General features: G+C 48.9%; 1 protein-coding gene and 1 long non-coding RNA gene across 2 annotated transcripts in view; both read left to right on the top strand.

Moving 5' to 3' along the window:
• The window catches only part of sox13 (SRY-box transcription factor 13), a 116,713-nt gene that overhangs the window by 15,914 nt on the left and 79,993 nt on the right, over positions 1-20,806 (top strand). The gene's annotated exons all lie outside the window — the stretch shown is intronic.
• On the top strand, positions 1,461-15,383 carry LOC116986991. The gene is made up of 3 exons (XR_004415614.1): positions 1,461-1,848; positions 2,543-2,544; positions 15,371-15,383. It is a non-coding gene; the product is annotated as an uncharacterized LOC116986991 (long non-coding RNA).

Genomic DNA, 20,806 nt, shown 5'->3' with positions numbered 1-20,806 from the left:
CACTGTAGTTAAAGTAAGGAATGTTGCTGTGGGTGTAGAGATGTAAGAATGAGGAGCGATTGTAATATGTGAGTGTAGATCTGCTGCATGTGGCCGGCACGCACATGGTCGCCTAGGTTGGGCACCATTTTGAAATGGGCGCAAACACGTCAAACTTCAGGTACTTGTAAACACTGGGTCAAAGTTTTGAAACTCCGTGGTCAGTACTAGGGCCGCAAGCTGTCTTAATGCTGTGGCCCCAAGAGAAACATTCCCAAACACGGTGGCTCAGCGGTAGAGTTGCTGCCTCGCAGCGCCAGAGACCCGGTTTCGATCCTGGCTACGGGCGCTGTCAGTACGGAGTTTGTGCGTTCTCCCCGTGGGTTTTCTCCGGGTGCTCCCGTGGGTTTCCTCCCACATTCCAGAGACGATGAAGTTCGGAGGTTAATTGGCTTTGGTAGAATTTGTGAATGATCCCCAGTGGGCAAGATAGCATTAGCGTAGGGGGGTTGCTGGTCGGCTCGGACACGGTGGGCCGAGGTGTGAGTTTCCGTGCCGTATCTCTAAACTAAACTAAAGGTGCCCTGTATTCTTCCCATTTACATCGGAGCCTCGCAATGGCTACTGTACGTCAAGCACTGACAAGGGAAGATTTTAATTTATTTTAAGTGTATCCCCCATGTGTCATCCAGAAAGTTGAAACAACAATGAGGACCTGTGGAATTTCTGGGAGCGCATTAGGATTCTGAATCCCTTGTGCCTCTCGCACAGAGTTGTGAGTCTGGAATTCTAGAAACAGAGAAACATAGAAACATAGAAAATAGGTGCAGGAGTAGGCCATTCGGCCCTTCGAGTCTGCACCACCATTCAATATGATCATGGCTGATCATCCAACTCAGTATCTTCGCACTATGTTTTTGATTTTCTGTTTTTGGATTGAATTCTGTTTTTAATTTGTGTCTCTGATGTCTTTATTACTTATTTTATTCCGATTATATGTTTTTATTCCGATTACTATGTAAGGTGTCCTTGAGATGTCTGAAAGGCGCCCATTAAATAAAATGTATTATTATTATTATTATCCTGTACCTGCCTTCTCTCCATACCCCCTGATCCCTTTAGCCACAAGGGCCACATCTAACTCCCTCTTAAATATAGCCAATGAACTGGCCTCAACTACCTTCTGTGGCAGAGAATTCCACAGATTCACCACTCTCTGTGTGAAAAATGTTTTTCTCATCTCGGTCCTAAAAGACTTTCCCCCTTGTCCTTAAACTGTGACCCCTTGGTCTGGACTTCCCCAACACCGGGAACAATCTTCCTGCATCTAGCCTCTGCCTCAGAGGGCGGTGGAGGCCGGTTCTCTGGAAACTTTCAAGAGAGAGCTAGACAGGGCTCTTGAAGATAGCGGAGTCGGGGGATATGGGGAAGAGGCAGGAACGGGTCATGATCACATTGAATGTCGGTGCTGGCTTGAAGGGCCGTATTGTCTATTGTCTATTGTACACCCACAAAGGTCCTTGAAAGAATTCCGCCCCTTTCTTGAACTGTAGTGTTGAAAATAAAAAGGGGAAAGAATATCGTGGTAATACAGATCAGTCGTTAAATGGCTGGAAGGGATAAGTGACCTTCTCCTCCTTGGGTTGTGTGCTTGTATCATCTCTTGATGAGTTCCTTCTTGACGTGACTTCCAGGTCTGAAGGAAACAAAGGTTGTTCTTTATGCCAACCACGTGTCTGGACTTTGTTCAGTGTGTGTGTGTGTATCCCGGGAGAATTATCTGTGCTGATCGCGCAATAGTCTCTCTGCAGCTGTTGAAATGAAAGGTTCATAAGTCCTGGCAGTAAATATGCTCGTTTGATAATCCTCGTTTTCACACCTTGCCCCTTCCACAGCTGGCAGCACTGGGTTGGTGGTATAGTCCAGGCAATGGTTCTTTATGAGAACGGCCGGCACGGTGGCGCAGCGGTAGAGTTGTTGCCGTGCAGCGGCAGAGACCCAGGTTCGATCCCGACTATGGGTGCTGCCAGTATGGAGTTTGCACGTTCCTTCCCCGTGCCCTGCGGGTGCTCCGGTTTCCTCCCACACTCCACAAATACGTGCGGGTTGCGTGAGGTTAATGAACCGAAGCTTATTGGAACCTCATCATCCTAAAGGAAACTAATAACCTCCCAAAACGTCAGCCATTACTTCTCTCCGGAGATGCTGCCTGACCCGCTGGGTTACTCCAGCTTTCATTGTGCAAATTAAATTAAATGCAAGATAGGCCCAAAATACTGGAGTAACTCAGCGGGACAGGCAGCATCTCTGGAGAGAAGGAATGTGTGACGTTTCGGGTTGAGGCCCAGTCTTGACCCGAAACGTCACCCATTCCTCCTTTCCAGAGATGCTGCCTGCCCCGCTGAGTTACTCCAGTATTTTGTATCTTAACTTCGGCGTAAACCAGCATCTGCAGTTCCTCCCTACACAACAACCTAGCTGCTCTTGGGCAAACAAAACTCTTTCCCCTTTTTTTTAAGCAAGGAACAATGCTGTTTAAACAGGTAAACATATTTTACAATAGAAGTCTGTTTACGCTGATAAGCTAACAAAGGTCAACTGTAAAATGTTTTTTGTTTAATTGTATGTGGAAATATCAGCATGCAAATCTAGTTACGTTGAAGATAGCACGTACTCCATAACCTTACCGTTGGGTTTCCTGGGATTATTATTGTATCACGTGTAGCAAGATACAGTTAAAGGCTTTGTTTTATATGCTATTCAATCAAATCAGATAATTTAGTATAGAGATAGAGGGCGGAAACAGGCCATTCGGCCCAACGATTCCGCGCCGACCAGCCTCACTCACTCACTCAACATTTACCCCGACCAAGCCTATTAACCTACAAGCCTGCATGACTTTGGAGTGCGGGAGGAAACAGGAGCTCTCGGAGAAAACAGGGGGGGGGGGGGGGGGGAAACGTGCAAACTCCTACAGTCAGCCCCCGTAGTCAGGATTGAACCAGGGTCTCTGGCGCTGTGAGGCAGCAGCTCTCCCCACTGTGCCACCGTGCTGCCCAATCACCTGTTCGTTCCTTCCATGGATGGTGCCCGACCCACTGTTACACATTCAGGCTGGTTGGAGTACACACAAAATGCTGGAGTAACTCAGCAGGACAGGCAGCATCTCTGGAGAGAAGGAATGGGTGACGTTTTTCAGGGTCGAGACCCTTCAGTCCGAAGAAGGGTCTCAACCCAAACATCACCTATTCCTTTTCTCCAGAATTGCTTGCTGCCTGACGCTCTAATTTCTAGTTTAGTTTAGAGATACAGTGTGGAAACGGGGCCTTTGGACCAGGAGTCCGTGCCGACCAGCGATCCCCGCACACGAACCCTGTCCTGCACACGCTAGGTGTAATTTACAATTATACCAAGCCAATATGTCCGAAGTGTGGGAGGAAACCGAAGATCCTGGAGAAAAACCCCGCGCAGGTCACTGGGTGAACGTACAAACTCCGTACAGACAGCATCAGGATCATAGCAACATTGGAAATTGGTGCAGGAGTAGGCCATTTGGCCCTTGGAGCCAGCGCCGCCATTCAATATGATCATCTAAAATCAGTACCCCGTTCCTGCTTTTTCCCCCACATCCCTTGATTCCGCGGCTAGCCCTAAGAGCTAAATCTAACTCTCTCTTCAACACATCCAGTGAATTGGCTTCTGTGGCAGAGAATTCCACAGATTCAGATTGTAATCATGCATTGTCTTTCTGTCGACTGGTTCGCACGCAACTGAAGCGTTTCGCCGTAACTCGGTGCCCGTGACAATAAATCGCAGGCCCACCACCGATCGAACCTGGGTCTCTGGCACTGCAAGGCAGCAACTCTGCCCCTGTGCCATCATGCCGCGCTTGTTGGCTTTTGCCCACATGCCAATCCCTCCGGCAATGCTCCATCCGAGACAGTGCCAGAAATGACACCCTCGTGCTAAGTCCTACATGTTGACGGGATAATCCACAATTGCTGCCTCCTACTAGACTTGTAACTCTGAGGTATTTTGGTCACTGCTGGACTGGTGGGCTTTATGTTGCGTCCAAACGATTTCGGCAAATTGCTACATTTATTGCGTTCTGCCGTGCCAACGTATTTAGCACGGAATCTCTCGACGAATGCCGTGGATGTTTTCCATGCACGGGCCATTGTGCATAGTATTGCTGTGTGATCAGCCTTCCTAAAATATGTTGTGTGATGGGATAGCTGCTTGTCCTAGATGGCAGCGTGCCAAGTCAGTGATAGTTCGGTGGGCTCGAGATTTAGTCACACGCTAGAGAGAATGGACACTAGCGTGCGAGAGGAATTTAATATAACTTCACATTCCACCTCTTTGGTGACCCTCAGACTACCCTTGATCGGGCTTTGCTGCCTTTACCTTGCACCATGCATCTATATATTTATTTAAGGTAGACAAAAATGCTGGAGAAACTCAACGGGTGAGGCAGCGTCTATGGAGCGAAGGAATGGGCGACGTTTTGGGTCGAGACCCTTCTTCAGACTGATGTGGTGGTGGGGGGGGCGGGAAGAAGAAAGGAAGAGGCGGAGACAGTGGGTTGGGGGATAGCTGGGAAAGGGAGGGGAAAGAGGGAGAAATTGCTGTATTCAAGGGAGAGTTGGATTTAACTCTTGGGTCAAAGGGAATGTCGGGATACGGGGAGAAAGCAGGAAAGGGGTGCTGATTTTGGATGATCATATTGAATGGCGGTGCTGGCTCGAAGGGCCGAATGGCCTACTCCTGAACATTTTTTAAATGTTTCTATGTATACACACTGCAAATGGCTCGATTGTAATCAGGTATTGTCTTTCTGCTGACTGGATAGCTGGCAACAAAAGCTTTTTGCGACACTTAAACTAAATTACAGGTCCATCACCAATTTTTCTGGCACCCTGAGATCTGGAGCCTTGCCAGGTTATCCGTTTTGCCAGACCATAAGATCATAAGTGATAGGAGCAGAATTAGCTATCAAGTCTACTCTGCCATTCAATCGTGGCTGATTTGTCTTTCTCCCTTCTAATGGCCCTGACACCCGTACTAATCAAACAGATGTCGCATAATAATAATTCGATCCTACGGCTCTGACCTGCTATTTATACCCCTCCTGTATCTCTTAAACATCACGGGCTGTTTAGTTTAGCGCTACAGTGCGGAAACTGGCCCTTCGGCCCACCAAGTCCGCACCAACCAGTGCTAGCCCAGTCCACTAGCACTATCCGACGCGCTAGGTACAATTTACAATTTCACCAAAGCCAACTAACTTGTACATCTTTGGGAGTTGGAAGGAAGCTGGAGTACACCTGGAGAAAACCCACGCATTCATCGGGAGAACGTGCAAACTCCGTACAGACAGCACCTGTAGTCGGGATCGAACCCGGGTCTCTGGCGCTGTGAGGCAGCTGATCTACCGCAGAGTCGTCCCAAAACATCGCCTGCCTATGCCTCCTGCAAATGCTGCTGATCCATTGCTGTAGTGGTCGCTACATTAGCTGGCATTAGTTAGTTTCATAAATTGTCACATGTACTGAGGTACAGTGGATATCGTTTGTTTCACGCTAGCCAGTCAGCAGAAAGACTATATACATGATTACAATCGAGCTATACACAGTGTACGGGTACGTGGTGAAGGGAATATTGCAGCATCCATAGTCGGGATCGAATCCCCGGTCCCTGGCGCCATGATGTGTCGACTCTCCCGCTGCGCCACCGTGCCGCTCCTGGTAGCTACACCAGCAAATGATTGAATGGGTTTGATCTTTGCAGTTAAAAGATCTACGGGCCACGTGGGTACCCCTGTTAAGGAGGCGGTGGAGGTTGGGTCAAGAGTGGGAAAGAACCGCAGATGTTGGTTCAGATCGAAGGCAGACACAAACTGCCGGAGTAACTCCGCGGGACAGGCGGCATCTCTGGGGAGAAGGAACGGGTGACGATTCGGGTTACTTCAGCAGTCTGTGTCTACCTTGGGCCAAGAGTAGTTTGTGGTGGAGGAGAGAGGGGTGGGGGAGAGTGGACCGACTGTGCATGGCTGACATAATAACTAGCAGCCTTAACAATGGAGAGTGGGGTGTGATTGATGTCCCATGGTCCAACCAGGCATGGCGATAAAGCTAATTGTCCTACATCAAGCCATTGGGCATACACGCTGGACTTGTCCATCTCACCCCACCATTCAATGAGATCATGACTGACTTTGTTTACAACCCCAATGTCATTTAACTGTCACGGTGGCGCAGCGGTAGAGTTGCTGCCTTACAGAGAATGCAGCACCGGAGACCCCGGTTCGATCCCGGCTACGGGCGCTGTCTGTACGGAGTTTGTGCATTCTTCCCCCGTGACCTGCGTGGGTTTTCCCACGAGATCTACGGTTTCCTCCCGCATTCCAGAGACATACAGGTTTGTAGGTTAATTGGCTTGGTAAATGTGAAAATTGCCCCTAGTGTGTGTAGGATGGTGTTAGTGTGTTGGGATCGCTGGTCAGCGCGGGCCGAAGGGCCTGTTTCTGTGCTGTATCTCTAATCTAAACCAAAAATCTATGGAGCCGGCTTAGCACACACTTGAGTTTGATTTATTGAGAGTAGTTTGTTGTTACGTGTACTGAGGTACAGTGAAAGGCCTTTGCTGCGTGCTATCCAGTCAGCGGAAAGACAATGTATGTGGGCTGGACAGGTTTGGAGGGATATGGGCCAAACGCGGGCAGGTGGAGCCAGTTGACCGGTGACTGGTGTGGGTCAGTTGTGCCAAAGGACCTGTTTCCACATTCTACCACTCTATGACTCATCAACTGACGCACCTCTGGGATGTGGGGGGGGAAACCGGAGCACCCGGAGGAAACCCACCCAGTCACAGAGAGAACGTGCAAACTCCACACAGACACAGCACCTGAGGTCAGGATCGACCCTGGGTCTCTGGCGCTGTACATCAGTAACTCTACCAGCTGCCATTCTGTGCTTTTCCACTCGTGAATATATTTGCAATGACCACATTTCAAACTCCTGTTGCTGGTGTCCAGATTTGCAAGTGAAATGTATGGCTTGTTTGGGAGCTGAAGTTAATTGAACTGAATGTCATCCACAAAGCCACACTTTTTAAGTTTAGTTTAGATACAGCGTGGAAACAGGCCCTTCGGCCCACCGAGTCTGCACCGACCACTGATCCCAGCACACTAATACTGCCCAACACACACTAGGGACAATTTTACATTTATACCAAGCCTGCCAATACCAAGTACGTCTTTGGAGCGTCTGAGGAGACCGAAGATCTCCGAGAAAACCCAACGCGGGTCACGGGGAGAACATGCAAACTCCGCACAGACAGCACCCGTAGTCGGGATGGAACCCGGGCCTCCGACTCTACCTCTGCGCCACCAGGCAGCCCCCATTAATTGGTTATGAAGCTGCCAACTCGAATCAAGCTGAAGGCAATGGTGAATGTAAATGAGATGTAAAACAACAAATGTTGATGAAGATACAACTAACCGACGAACATCATCTGCCTCTGCAATAATGCAAATGTGTGAGGGGTGAGGGGGGGGGGAGACGATTTGTTTTCTGTTTTGCCAAGTGTGACGGCACTGTGCCTGTACTCGCTGGAGTTTAGAAGGACGAGGGGGGACTTAACTTGTCGAATATTGAAAGGCCCGGATAGAGTTGATGTGCTGAGGAAAGTCCAGGACCAGAGGTCACAGCCTCAGAATCAAAGGACGCTCCTTTAGTAAAGAGATGGGGAGGAATGCCTTTAGTCAGAGGGTGGTGAATCTGTGGAATTCTTCGCCACAGAAGGCTGTGGAGGCCAAGGCGATGGATATTTTTAAGGCGGAGATGGAGATTCTTGATTAGTACGGGTGTCAGGGGTTCTGGGGAGAAGGCAGGAGAATGGGGTTGAGAGGGAAAGATAGATCAGACAAGATTTGAATGGCGGAGTAGACTGAGAGGGGGGGGGGGGGGAATCTTCGGTGTAAACTTCAGTGTAAACCAGCAGCTTCCGACACACTCGGGCCTGTTTCCATGCTGCATTTCTAAACGTAATCAAAACCTAAAATCTGCTGTCTCTTGTATCTCCTCTTGACAAAGGATCATGTACTGAAGACTGGTCACCTTGTTAAATGTTCTGGTTTCCCTGATTAGTTTAGTTTTTAAGGTTAGAGATACAGCGTGGAGAACAGGTCCTTCGGCCTAGCGATCCCTGCACGCTAACACTATCCTACACACACACACAAGGGACAATTTACAATTTTTAACTAGGCCAATTAACCTACAAGCCCGTACACCTTTCTTTGGCATTAGCAGAGAGATTCTAGCTGCAGTGAAGTTAATTCCCGTACATATTCTGGCGATCGAGATCTGATCTCTCTATAATCATCCACGCTCTTGTGGGCATGCAAATCGGGTTCATGCAGCCTGCCAAAATGGTTGCAGTGGCTTTTGTCTAATTCCCTGAGGCCTATAAACTTTAGTGTCACCGAAGGTGGTTTGAAGAAGGATTTGCATTCAAGTATTGACCGGGACTACTTTCCCCAAGTTCTGAAGCGGGGTCACTACCCGAAACATCACCCGTTCCTTGTCTCCAGAGATGCTGCCTGTCCCGCTGAGTTTCTCCAGCCATTTGTTAATGCTCGATTTGCATTATCCAACCTGATCTCCCGGTGGCTCAGCACTTTAACTCCCCCTTCCCATTCCAAATCCAACCTTCCTGTCCTGGGCCTCCTCCATGGCCGGAGTGAGTCCCACCGCACATTGGAGGAGCAGCACCTCATATTTCGCTTGGGCAGTTGACACCCCAGCGGTATGAACATTGGGTTCTCCAATTTCAGGTAGTCCTTGCTTTCTCCCTCCTTCCCTTCCCCTTCCCAGCTCTCTCCCAGCCCACTGTCTCCGCCTCTTCCTTCCTCCCAAACCCCTACATCAGTCTGAAGAAGGGTCTCGACCCGGACCGTCACCCATTCCTTCTCTCCAGAGACGATGCCTGTCCCGCTGAGTTACTCCAGCATTGTGTGTCCATCTTCGGTTGAAACCAGCGTCTGCAGTTCCACCCCACACGACTTTGGGCACCGGGATAAAACCCTTGAGGCCACATGGAGAATGTGCAGACTCCATGCAGACTGCACCGGAGGTCAGGTTTGAACCTGGGTCTCTGGAACTGCGGTCTCCTCTCCTAGCCGCAGTGCGCTCCGTAGCTTGTGGCAAACCCTTGGACATTATCCTCCATTGCTTTTTGCCAGTCACGTGCGGTTTCTTTGCAACGCAACACACTTAAACGAACTGGTGGGAGAGTCACGACGAGAGGTCACAGCCACAGAATTAAAGGGCGTTCTTTTAGGACGTAGATGAGGAGAAATGTCTTTAGTCAGAGGGTGGTGAATCTGTGGAATTCTTTGCCACAGAAGGCTGTGAGGGCCGTCGGTGGATTTTTGTTAAGGTGGAGATGGATAGATTCTTGATTAGTACGGGTGTCGGGGGTTATGGGGAGAAGGCAGGGGAATGGGGCTGGGATGGAGGGAGAGATAAATCAGCCATGATTGAATGGTGGAGCAGACTTGATGGGCCGAATGGCCTAATTCTACTCCTATTCCTTGCGGCCTTCTGACATCAATTCCCGTGGCATTTCTGAGTGACGTTCTTTTTCCTCTCTTGTCCTCAGTGGCTCGATCATATTACAAGGCTTGTTGTTTCAACACACACACTGTTTTGTTTTTACTGGGACATATTTGCATTGTTTTTTCCATTCGACATCTGGTCCCCTTTCAAAATCACCGTGGACCCGGCTTATTATTTAAAGCCTCTTATCTAAGGTGCTCGTTGCATACCCAGGTGTTGCGATGACATGTACAAATGTTGCTGTTTGTAGAGGGGGCTGGAGCTGGTGAATGGCAAGTGGCCGGCACGGTGGCGCAGCGGGTAGAGTCGCTGCCTCACAGCGCCGGAGACCCGGGTTCGATCCTGACCACGGGCGCTGTCTGTGCGGAGTTTGCACGTTATCCCCGTGACCTGCCTGGGGTTGCTCCAGGTTCCTCCCACACTCTAAAGATGTACAGATTTGTCGGCTAATAGGGTTGAAAATCATCCCCAGTGCGTGTAGGATAATGCCATTGTGGTCGGTGTGGACTCGATGGGCCGAAGGGCCTGTTTCCGCTCAATATCACTAAAACTAAACAAAAAGTAAACATTGCTATTCGTGGACGCAAAGAACTGAAGATGGCTCCGCCAATCAACTATCTCTCTCCCCCCTCCCCATCCCCATATATATATATATATATATATATCCACCTATTACTTGTGTAGGAATGAACTGCAGATTCTGGTTTAAACCGAAGATAGTCTCGACCCGAAATGTAGCTGCACCTTCTCTTCAGAGATGCTGCCTGACCCGCTGAGTTACTCCAGCTTTTTATGCCTACCTTCCACCTCTCACTTGTGTGGCTTTGTCCCTGCCTACTTGCTGCCCCTTCCCCACCCCCAGTCTGTCTGACTGGGGGGGGTCCCAACCCGAAACGTCGTATGACGAAAGAATGGAGCGACTGGGCTTGTATTCGCGTGAAGTTAGAAGGGTGAGAGGGGATCTTGCAGAAACATAAAATGATTAAGGGATCGGACACGCGAGATGCAGGAAACGTGTTCCCGATGTTGGGGGGAGTCCAGAACCAGGGGCCACAGTTTAAGATAGACAAAAATGCTGGAGAAACTCCGCGGGTGCAGCAGCAATATGGAGCGAAGGAAATAGGCAACATTTCGGGCCGAAACCCTTCTTCAGACACAGTTTAAGAATAAGGGGTAGGCCATTTAGAACTGAGATGAGGAAAAGCTTTTTCACACAGACAGTTGTGAATTTGTCGAATTCTCGGAAGGCAGTGGAGGCTGATTCACTGGATGCATTCAAAAGAGAGTTAGATGGAGCTCTTGGGGCTAGAGGAATCGAAGGGTATGGGGAGAAGGCAGGAACGGGGTACTGATTGTGGATGATCACATTGAATGGCGGTGCTGGCTCGAACGGCACCTATTGTCTATGTACTGTATCTGTCACCTATGCAGGTTCTCCAAAAATGTTGCCCGACCCGCTGAGTTACTCCGATGCTTTAAGTTCTTTTAAACCCGTGCTATTTCCCCTCCATTAGCTTCCTGCTACCGATCGCTAATTCCACGCATATTATTTTGTCACTTGCCTCCGAGGTCATAAGGTCATGTGATGGGAGCAGAATTAGGCCATTCGGCCCATCAAGTCTACTTCATCATTCAATCATGGCTGATTTATCTCTCCCTCCTAACCCCATTCTCCTGCCTCTTCTCCCCCCCCCCCCCCCCTCCATAACTCCTGACACCTGTACTAATCAAGAATCTATCTCTGCCTTAAAAATATCCATTGACTTGGCCTTCTGTGGCAATGAATTCCACAGATTCACCACACTCTGACTGGAGAAATTTCTCCTCATCACCTTCCCAAAGGAACGTCCTTTAATTCTGAGGCTGTGACCTCTAGTCCTAGACTCTCCCACTAGTGGAAACATCCTCTCCACATCCACCCTATCCAGGCCTTTCACTCGTCAGTAAGTTTCAATGAGGTGTCCCCTCATCCTTCTAAACTCCAGCGAGTACAGGCCCAGTGCCGTCAAAACGCTATCCTGCCACGCAAGTTCTCCTCCTCCTCTGGGTAAAGAATTTATTGTATGAATATCTTTATTATAAATATTAATTCATTCACTAAATACATGGGACCTGGTAGAAATGTGATTATCTCTTCAGTGTTGTGGAGTTGAGGGCGGCACGGTGGCGCAGCGGTAGAGTTGCTGCCTCACTTCACCGGTGACCTGGGTTCGATCCTGACCACGGGTGCTGCCCGTGTGGAGTTTGCACGTTCTCCCTGTGAGTTTTGGCACCGAGGTACAGTGACAAGCTTTTTGTTGCGTGCTACCCAGTCCAATAAAAGACGTCATGATTACTATCAAACCTTTCGCATTATATGAACACCCGATGAAAGGTATCATGTTTAGCGCAAGTTAAGTCCAATTGTTTTAAATTGCACTAAGAAGTGGTACTGGTAGTAGATGTGTGGAACGAGCTGCCAGAGGAGGCACTTGAGGCATTTGGACTAGTACACGTGGAGGAAAGATTTGGAGGGGCATGGGCCAAATGCAGGCAGGTGGGACGAGTGTAGGTGGGGCATGTTCTGCGTGGGAAGTTGGGCGAAGAGTCTGCTGCTTGTTCTCCACTACTTTGTGGCCCGATGACTCTTAAGAGCATGGTGACCCGTCTCAGTAAGCGTCTCGATCAGAGGTCATACAATAATCCCAATTTTGTTCTTCCCCGAAGTTCAAGGCAAGTTCCCTCGAGCAGCCATGATGGAAATGACCAAGACTGTAAATAGACTCAACCAGAGAACAGTGCTGAACTACCACACAGCTCTTTGGTGACCCTCGGACTAGCCATCAATGGGCTTGGCGAATTATGGACGCAGCCCCGACCACCACACAAAGTGACCTCCCTTCTATTGACCCCTTCGCCAAAGCCAGCAGCATAATCAAGGACAAATCCCAACACTGGCCACTCTCTCTTCTCCCCTCCCCCATCGGGCAAAAGGTACAGAAGTGTGAAAATGCACACCTCCAGATTCAGGGACAGTTTCTTCCCGGCTGTTATCAGGCAACTGAATCATCCTACCACAACCAGGGAGCAGTGCTGAACTACTATCCACCTCATAGGAGACCCTCGGACTATCCTTGATCAATCTTTGCTGGCTCTGCCTTGCACTAAACGTTATTCCCTTAACATGCATCTGCACCCTGTAAACGGCTCGATTGTGACCATGTATTGTCTTTCCGCTGACTGGGTAGCACGAAACAAAAGCTTTTCACTGTACCTCGGTACACGTGACAATAAAACTAAACTGAAGCTAAGACGGGCGCAGAAAAGCTGGAGTAACCCAGCGGGTCAGGCGGCGTCTCTGGAGAGAAGGAATGGGAGACGTTTCGGGTCGAGACCCTCCCTCGGACTAAGATGTCCTGGTTTGGGGGCTAAACGAGGCCCAAAGTACAAGCCGCCGTCGACCTTGAGGGTTGGCAACAATGGCTTCTCACCTGTCCAACCTTCCTTTCTTCTTGCTCACTAATGGGTGGCCTTTCTTTCGCATGGTTCCGGAAGGTTCCGGATGGAGCTACCCCTTTAAGAGTCCCAGTGATATCCGGGTTTCACAATTTACTTTTCTGCGCACAAGTTGTTTCCCTTTGTTCGCCAACAATAGGGACGTTATCTCGCCAAGGGATCTGAACAGCAACATTTTTTTCCCTGTCCTGATCGTAAATCTGCGATTATTTTTCCTTGCTGAAGCGTGGAGACTCGAGATGATTATCTCTCCTTGCGCAGGGAGTGGAGGGGGGTTTTTTTTTTTTGTGTGTGTGTTTTTTTTCTTTCTTCCTCTTCTGCAGAGCCCTGCTGCAAATTTACAGGTTGAGAAATCTTTTAAATGTCAAGACCGGCCCTTTGAACCCATTGATGAGGGCTCACCGATTGCCATTTGTATGAGCCCTTCGCTATATGTTAGCCTGTGGGGCTGGAGTCAAGATTGCCTATTGTTCTCCCACGTTGCCGTGTTCACTCCCGATTGTCTCACACACTGCGAGCTGGCAAAGGCCAAAGCTGGCTCCACGTACCATGGTTTTTTTTTTTTTCTTCCCTAAATTAGAAAGGGAACTTTTTACTACAGGAACCGGGTCTCTCTATCTCGACGATCTCGCTTCAAGTTCCCAAGGCGCAGTTAAAATGTAACCCTTCCTCTGCCTGGAGGTCGCATTGCGAGCAAACTCAGGAGAGCTCAACGTTGAACAGGACGGTCGGACGCAAAGTGTTGGAGTAGCTCAGTGGTTCAGGCAGCACGAAGATGAACACAAAACTCATTGCTCATATTCTATGTCGCTCTTCCAGGGAGATGCTAACTGCATTTCGTTGTCTCTGTACTGTACACTGACAATGACAATTAAAGTTGAATCCGAATCTGAACCTGAAAATGCTGGAGTAGCTCAGCGGGACAGGCAGCACCTCTGGAGAGAAGGAATGGGCGATGTTTTGGGTCGAGACCCTTCTTCAGTCAGGCAGCATCTCTGGAGAAAAGGGATAGGCGACGTTTTGGGTCGAGGCCAGTTTTGTTTAGTTTGGAGATACAGCGCGGAAACGGGCCTTTCGGCCAACTGAGTCCGCGCCGACCAGCGATCCCCGCGCACTAACGCTACCCGACACACACCAGGGACAATTTTATAATTTCACCGAAGCCAAATATCCTACAAACCTGCGCGTCTTTGGAGTGTGGGATGAAACTGGAGAAAAACCCACAGGGTGAACGTACAAACTCTATCAAACTCTGCCATCTTTAAGAGCTGGATAGGGCTCTTCTTAAAGATGGTGGAGTCGGAGGATATGGGGAGAAGGCAGGAACGGGGTACTGATTAGGGATGATCAGCCATGATCACATTGAATGGCGCTGCTGGCTCGAAGGGCCGAATGGCCTCTACTCCTGCACCTATTGTCTATAACTCCGCACAGGCAGCACTTGCGACCAGGATGGAACCAGGTTCTCTGACGCTGTGAGGCAGCAACTCTACCGCTGCGCCACTGTGCTACCCACGAGCGTAGGAGGAATCCGGAGCGCCCTGTGTCTTATTCCTACATGGGGTTTGCTCCCTCCCCTCCCAGCACTGCTCCATCCTAAAGTTACACTACACTAAAGCTAATAAGACTAAACATAAAACTCACACTCGGCTCCTGAGGGCGACAATGAGCTGATAACGGAAGTGAAGCTTTTTTTTTCTTCCTTTTTTTCTCTGTAAATTAAAATGCCAGCGTATGTTGTTAGTTTTTGTTAGCCCCTGAATCAAGGAGATAAACACATCAGCCCTGAATGTGCAGGAAGGAACTGCAGATGCTGGTTTACACTGAAGACAGACACAAAGTGCTGGAGGAACTCAGCGGGCCAGGCAGCATCTCTGGATCGAAGGAATGGGTGACTTTTCGGTCGAGACCTTTCTTCAGACTGAAGATGCTGATGTTTTTTGCCCTGAGTCTGTACATGTAGATAACAGACAATAGACAATAGGTGCAGGAGTAGGCTATTCGGCCCTTCGAGCCAGCACCGCTTTCAATGTGATCATGGCTGATCATCCCCAGTCAGTACCCCGTTCCTGCCTTCTCCCCATATCCCCTGACTCCACTGTTTTTAAGAGCCCTATCTGGCTCTCTTGAAAGCATCCAGAGAACCTTCCTCCACCGCTCTCTGAGGCAGAGAATTCCACAGATGAAGTAAAAAAAAAAAAAAAAGATTTATCTCCGTGGGAGACGTTAGTGAAACAACTGGAGGAATGAGGAACTGTAGATGCTGGAATCTTGAGTAAAACACAAAGTGCTGGAGTAACTCAGTGGCGTCTCTGGAGAGAATAGGAGAACTTAGCTACAGTGAGATGTTGGACAGACTTGGTTTGTTTTCTCTGGAATGCTGGGGCTTGCGGGCAGACCCGAACAAAGTATCCAAGTTATAGGTGTAGAATTAGGTCATTCAGCCCATCAAGTCTACTCCGCCATTGAATCATGGCTGATCTATTTCTCCCTCCTGACGCCATTCTCCTGCCTTCTCCCCATAACCCCGACACCTGTACTAATCAAGAATCTGTCGATCTCTGCTGCCTCACGGCGCGAGTGACCCGGGTTCGATCCTGCCTTCGGGTGCTTGTATGCACGTTGTCCCCGTGACCTGCGTGGGTTTTCTCCGGGTGCTCTGGGTTTCCTCCCACACTCCAAAGCCGTGCAGGTTTGTAGGTTAATTGGCTTTGATTTGATTTAAAAATTGTAAGTCGACGGATTGGCCCAGGTGTGTAGGATGGTCCAAGTGTACGTGGATCGCTGGCCGGCGCGGTCCCAACGGGCTGAAGGGCCTATTTCCCTAAAAAATTCCTAATCAAAAAATTGGTCATCATTGGAGCATTGGAAAGGGTCTTCAATCGCAGTAAGGCCTCACAAAATGCAAATGTGATTATCAGGCAGATCTACTGTATGCTTTGCTGCATATGTAAACCTTTAGTTTAAAACAAAAGGGCCTTGACAATGACAACCCTGAACAAAAAGAGTGTCAACAACAACCTTCCCTTGACAGTGAATGATGTGATCATTGTTGTGTTGTATCCAGAAATGTCGTCCGGCCAAAAGCTCAGATTACCCAGCCAACAAAAAAAGCCACGTGTTGGCTTTCCCAACAGGCCTGCAATGGATGCCTTGCGACCATAGGTATATGAAGGCTCTGCAGATAGAGCCATGGAGTGATACAGCGTGGAAACGGGCCCTTTGACCCAACTCTCCCACACCGGCCAACATGTCCCAGCTACACTAGTCTCACCTGCCCGTGTTTGGTCCAAATCCCTCCAAACCAGTCCTATCCATGTACCTGTCTAAGGTAGACAAAAATGCTGGAGAAACTCAGCGGGTGAGGCAGCATCTATGGAGCGAAGGAATAGGTGACGTTTCGGGTCGAGACCCTTCTTCAGACTGAAATCTTTTCCCCTTTACTGGTTTACACCGAAGATAGACACAAAAATGCTGGAGTAACTCAGCGGACAGGCAGCTTCTCTATAGGGAAGGAATGGGTGACGTTTCGGGTCGAGACCCTTCTTCAGACTAGTTGGGGATAAGGGAAACGAGAGAGATTGACGATGATGTAGAGAGATAAAGAACAATGAATGAAAGATATGCAAAGTTAACGATGATGGCTGAAACGAGCCATTGTTAGCTGTTTGTTGGGTGAAAACAAGAAGCTGGTGCGACTAGGGTGGGGGAGGGATAGAGAGACAGGGAATGCCGGGGTTACTTGAAGTTAGAGAAATCAATATTCATATCACTGGGCTGTAAGCTGCCCAAGCGGAATATGAGATGCTGTTCCTCCAATTTGCATTTAGCCTCACTCTGACAATGGAGGAGACCTAGGACAGAAAGGTCAGTGTGGGAATGGGATGGAGAATTAAAGTGTCCAGCAACCGGGAGATCAGGTAGGTCCAGGCGGGCTGAGCGAAGGCGTTTAGCGAAACGATCGCCCAGTCTACGTTTGTTCTCGCCGATGTATAAGAGTCCACATCTGGAACAATGGAGAGAGAGGGAATGGGTGACGTTTCGGGTCGAGACCCTTCTTCAGCCCGAGTCGGACCCTTCCTTCTCTCCAGAGATGCTGCCTGTCCCGCTGAGTTCCTCCAACTCTCTGTGTCTATCTTCGGTTTAAACCAGCGTCTGCAGTTCCCTTCCGACACAAATTGTAAATTGTCCCTGGTTGTGTGTGGGATAGCAGGGTGATCTCGCTGGTCGGCGCCGACTCGGTGGGCCGAAGGGCCTGTTTCCACGCTGTGTCGCTAAAGCCTTTGAAAGCTAAGGTAGCTGGTTGCTGTCGACGTGACCCAAGCTCTTGTGCCGAGCTCTTGAAACGTGGCCATCCTTGTAATGCAGAAAACGTGGCAGCCAATTTGTGCACAGCAGGCTCCTTTGAACGTGTGGAGATTGCTGTCTGACCCTTGTTTAATTTGAAGGATAAGGTTACATCCTAATTAAAAGGAGGAAGCGACAAGCCTTGCAATTATGGAATGCCTTTAGGAACCATGGCCGTACAATGGTTAGGTTGTTAAATTAACATCCAGCAGCTTGGATCAGCCGAAATACTTTTTTAATTCCAGCACAGCCGCTACATGCAAGAACAAAGTTTGTACGTTCTCCCCGTGACCTGCGTGGGTTTTCTCCGAGATCTTCGGTTTCCTCCCACACTCCAAAGACGTACAGGTTTGTAGGTTAATTGGCTTGGTATAAATGTAAAAAGTGTCCCTAGTGTGTGTAGGGTAGTGTTAGTGTGCGGGGATCGCTGGTCAGTGCGGTGCCAAATGGCCTGTTTCCGCGCTGTATGTCTAAACGAAATTGAACTCCGACTGGAATTAGTTTATAGTTTAGAGATACAGCGTGGAAACAGGCCCTTCAACCCACCAGCCGGGATATGGGGAGAGTAGGGATATGGGGAGAAGGCAGGAACCGGGTACTGATTGGGGATGATCAGCCATGCTCACGTTGAATGGCGGTGCTGGCTTGAAGGGCCGAATGGCCTACTCCTGCACCTATTTGTCTATTGTCAGCCACTATCCCCGTACACTAGCACTACCCTATACACACAGACAATTTACAATTTCACCGAAGCCCATTAACCTACAAACCTGCACATTTTCGGAGTGTGGCAGGAAACCGGAGCGCCCGGAGGAAACCCACGCAGGTCGCGGAGAGAACATATAAACCTCAATGCCAACAAATGCCCATTGCAGGTTAACCTACTAACACCTGGGATCGTTCTTGTAAACCTCCTCTGGACCCTCTCCAGAGCCGGCGCATCCTTCCTTGGATATGGTGCCCAAAATTGCTCACAATGTTCTAACTGTGGCCTCATAGAGCCTGGGCATTACATCCCCCCTGCAGGATTTTCTATACAAGCCCTCGAAGTAAATGCTAGTAGCATTGCATTTGCTTTCTTTACTAGCGATTGGACTTGCAGGTTGACCTTTCGGGAATCCTGCACCAGCACTCGCTCCCAAGTCCGCTTTACACCTCCGATTTCTGGATTCCTTCCCCGTTTAGAAAATAGTCTGCGCCTTTATTCCTACGACCAAAATGCGTGACTCGGCACTTTGCCGCACGATATTCCATCTGACAACATCCTGACAACATCCTCGTAAAACTGATGTCAAGCAGGAAAGAGTGCTTGCGGCATGAATCAATTGTGGCCTGCTTGTGATTACAGATACACAGCATGTGTTTGACTTTTAACTCTCCTCAAATGCCACTGGTTTTAGGGGCAGACAGGATGTAGCAACAAGGAACTGCCTGCTGATGCTGCGTGAGTGTTTGATGGCACTGGGCCTCCACTCGCTGTCGTTTAGAAGGATGAGCGGGCGGGGGGGGGCCTCATTTAAACTCGCCGAATAGTGAAAGGCTTGGATAGAGTTGATGTGGAGAGGATGTTTCCACCAGTGGGAGAGTCTAGGACCAGAGGTCACAGCTTTAGAATTAAAGGATGTTCCTTCAGGAAGGAGATGAGGAGGAAGAGGGAGAGATGGATCAGCCATGATTGGATGACGGGGTAGACTTGATGGACTGAATGGCCTAATTCTGCTCCTATCACTTATGAACTTAAGCTGGTTAATATGCAAAAGAACACAAAGCACCAAAGTTCCTTAGCAGGTCAGGCAGCATCTCTGGAGAGCATGGATGGATGATAATTCGGGTCGAGACCCTTCTTCAGTCTAAAGAGATGCTGGGCTACTCCAGCACTTTGTGTACTTTTAAGTACAGACAGGGATGGGCAGTAAATATCCAGCAGCACAAATATGTATAAAGGAAATGATCTCTGGGCAATGCAAGGCGGCACAGTTGGTAGAGATGCTGCCTCACAGCACCAGAGGCCTGGGTTCGATCCTGACCTCAGTCGCTGTCTTTGTGGAGTTTGCACGTTCTCTGTGTGAGTAAGTGGGTTTGCTCCGGCTGCTCCGGCTTCCTCCCACATTCCAAAGGCTTGTAGGTTAATCAACTTCTGTAGAAGATGTGAATGAAATCAAGAGTATTTAATACTCGCATGTACACACGCACGCGCACACACACACGTACACACACACATCTTTGATTCCTGGGATGTCAGGACTTTCATATGAAGAAAGACTGGATAGACTCGGCTTGTACTCGCTAGAATTTAGAAGATTGAGGGGGGATCTTATAGAAACTTATAAAACTCTTAAGGGGTTGGACAGGCTAGATGCAGGAAGATTGTTCCCGATGTTGGGGAAGTCCAGAACAAGGGGTCACAGTTTAAGGATAAGGGGGAAATCTTTTAGGACCGAGATGAGGAAAACATTTTTCACACAGAGAGTGGTGAATCTCTGGAATTCTCTGCCACAGAAGGTAGTTGAGGCCAGTTCATTGGCTATATTTAAGAGGGAGTTAGATGTGGCCCTTGTGGCTAAAGGGATCAGGGGGTATGGAGAGAAGGCAGGTACAGGATACTGAGTTGGATGATCAGCCATGATCATATTGAATGGCGGTGCAGGCTCGAAGGGCCGAATGGCCTACTCCTGCACCTATTTTTATTTTTTCTTCTATATTTGGAGTGTTCTGTACAAGGCAGCATCCGTGGTCAAGATCGGAGCCAGGTCTCTGGCGCTGTGAAACTGAACAGGACGAGAGTGAAACTTCAGGTTATTTAAAAGGGGGGAATTCTGTACCTTTTTGCATTTTGTTTTACATAAAGAAACCACAAATTTGCTCTGAAAGAGAACTCTATTGTCCAAAATCCTTTTCTATAACAAAGTTCATTTTTTATAGTTTTTATTCACTGAAATAACAATGAACAATGTCCTCGTACATTTACATAGCACCTTTCCGCTGATAAAGAACCTCAGTGAGAACATTGCCAGCAAACCGTCGCGTGATTTACATTTTATGTTATAAAGTCAGCGAATGAGTTGGTTATCGGAGGCCATTCGGCCCACTAGTGGCATCGCAGGTAGATAGGGTGGTCAAGAAAGCTTTGAGCACGTCACTCAGTCCGCCTGTGTCGACATGATCTCCCGGTTGCCAAACACTTTAACTTCCCTTCCCATTCACAGTTTAAGAATAAGGGGGGGAGGCCATTTAGGACTGAGATGAGGATAAACCTCTTCACCCAGGTAGTTGTGAATCTGTGGAATTCTCTGCCACAGAAGGCAGTGGAGGCCAATTCACTGGATGTTTTCAAGAGAGAGTTAGATTTAGCTCTGAGGGTTAAC

This window comes from Amblyraja radiata, chromosome 24 (genome assembly GCF_010909765.2).
Source record: "Amblyraja radiata isolate CabotCenter1 chromosome 24, sAmbRad1.1.pri, whole genome shotgun sequence".
NCBI classification, from domain to species: Eukaryota; Metazoa; Chordata; class Chondrichthyes; order Rajiformes; family Rajidae; genus Amblyraja; species Amblyraja radiata.
This window is presented reverse-complemented; position numbering and strand designations above follow the sequence as displayed.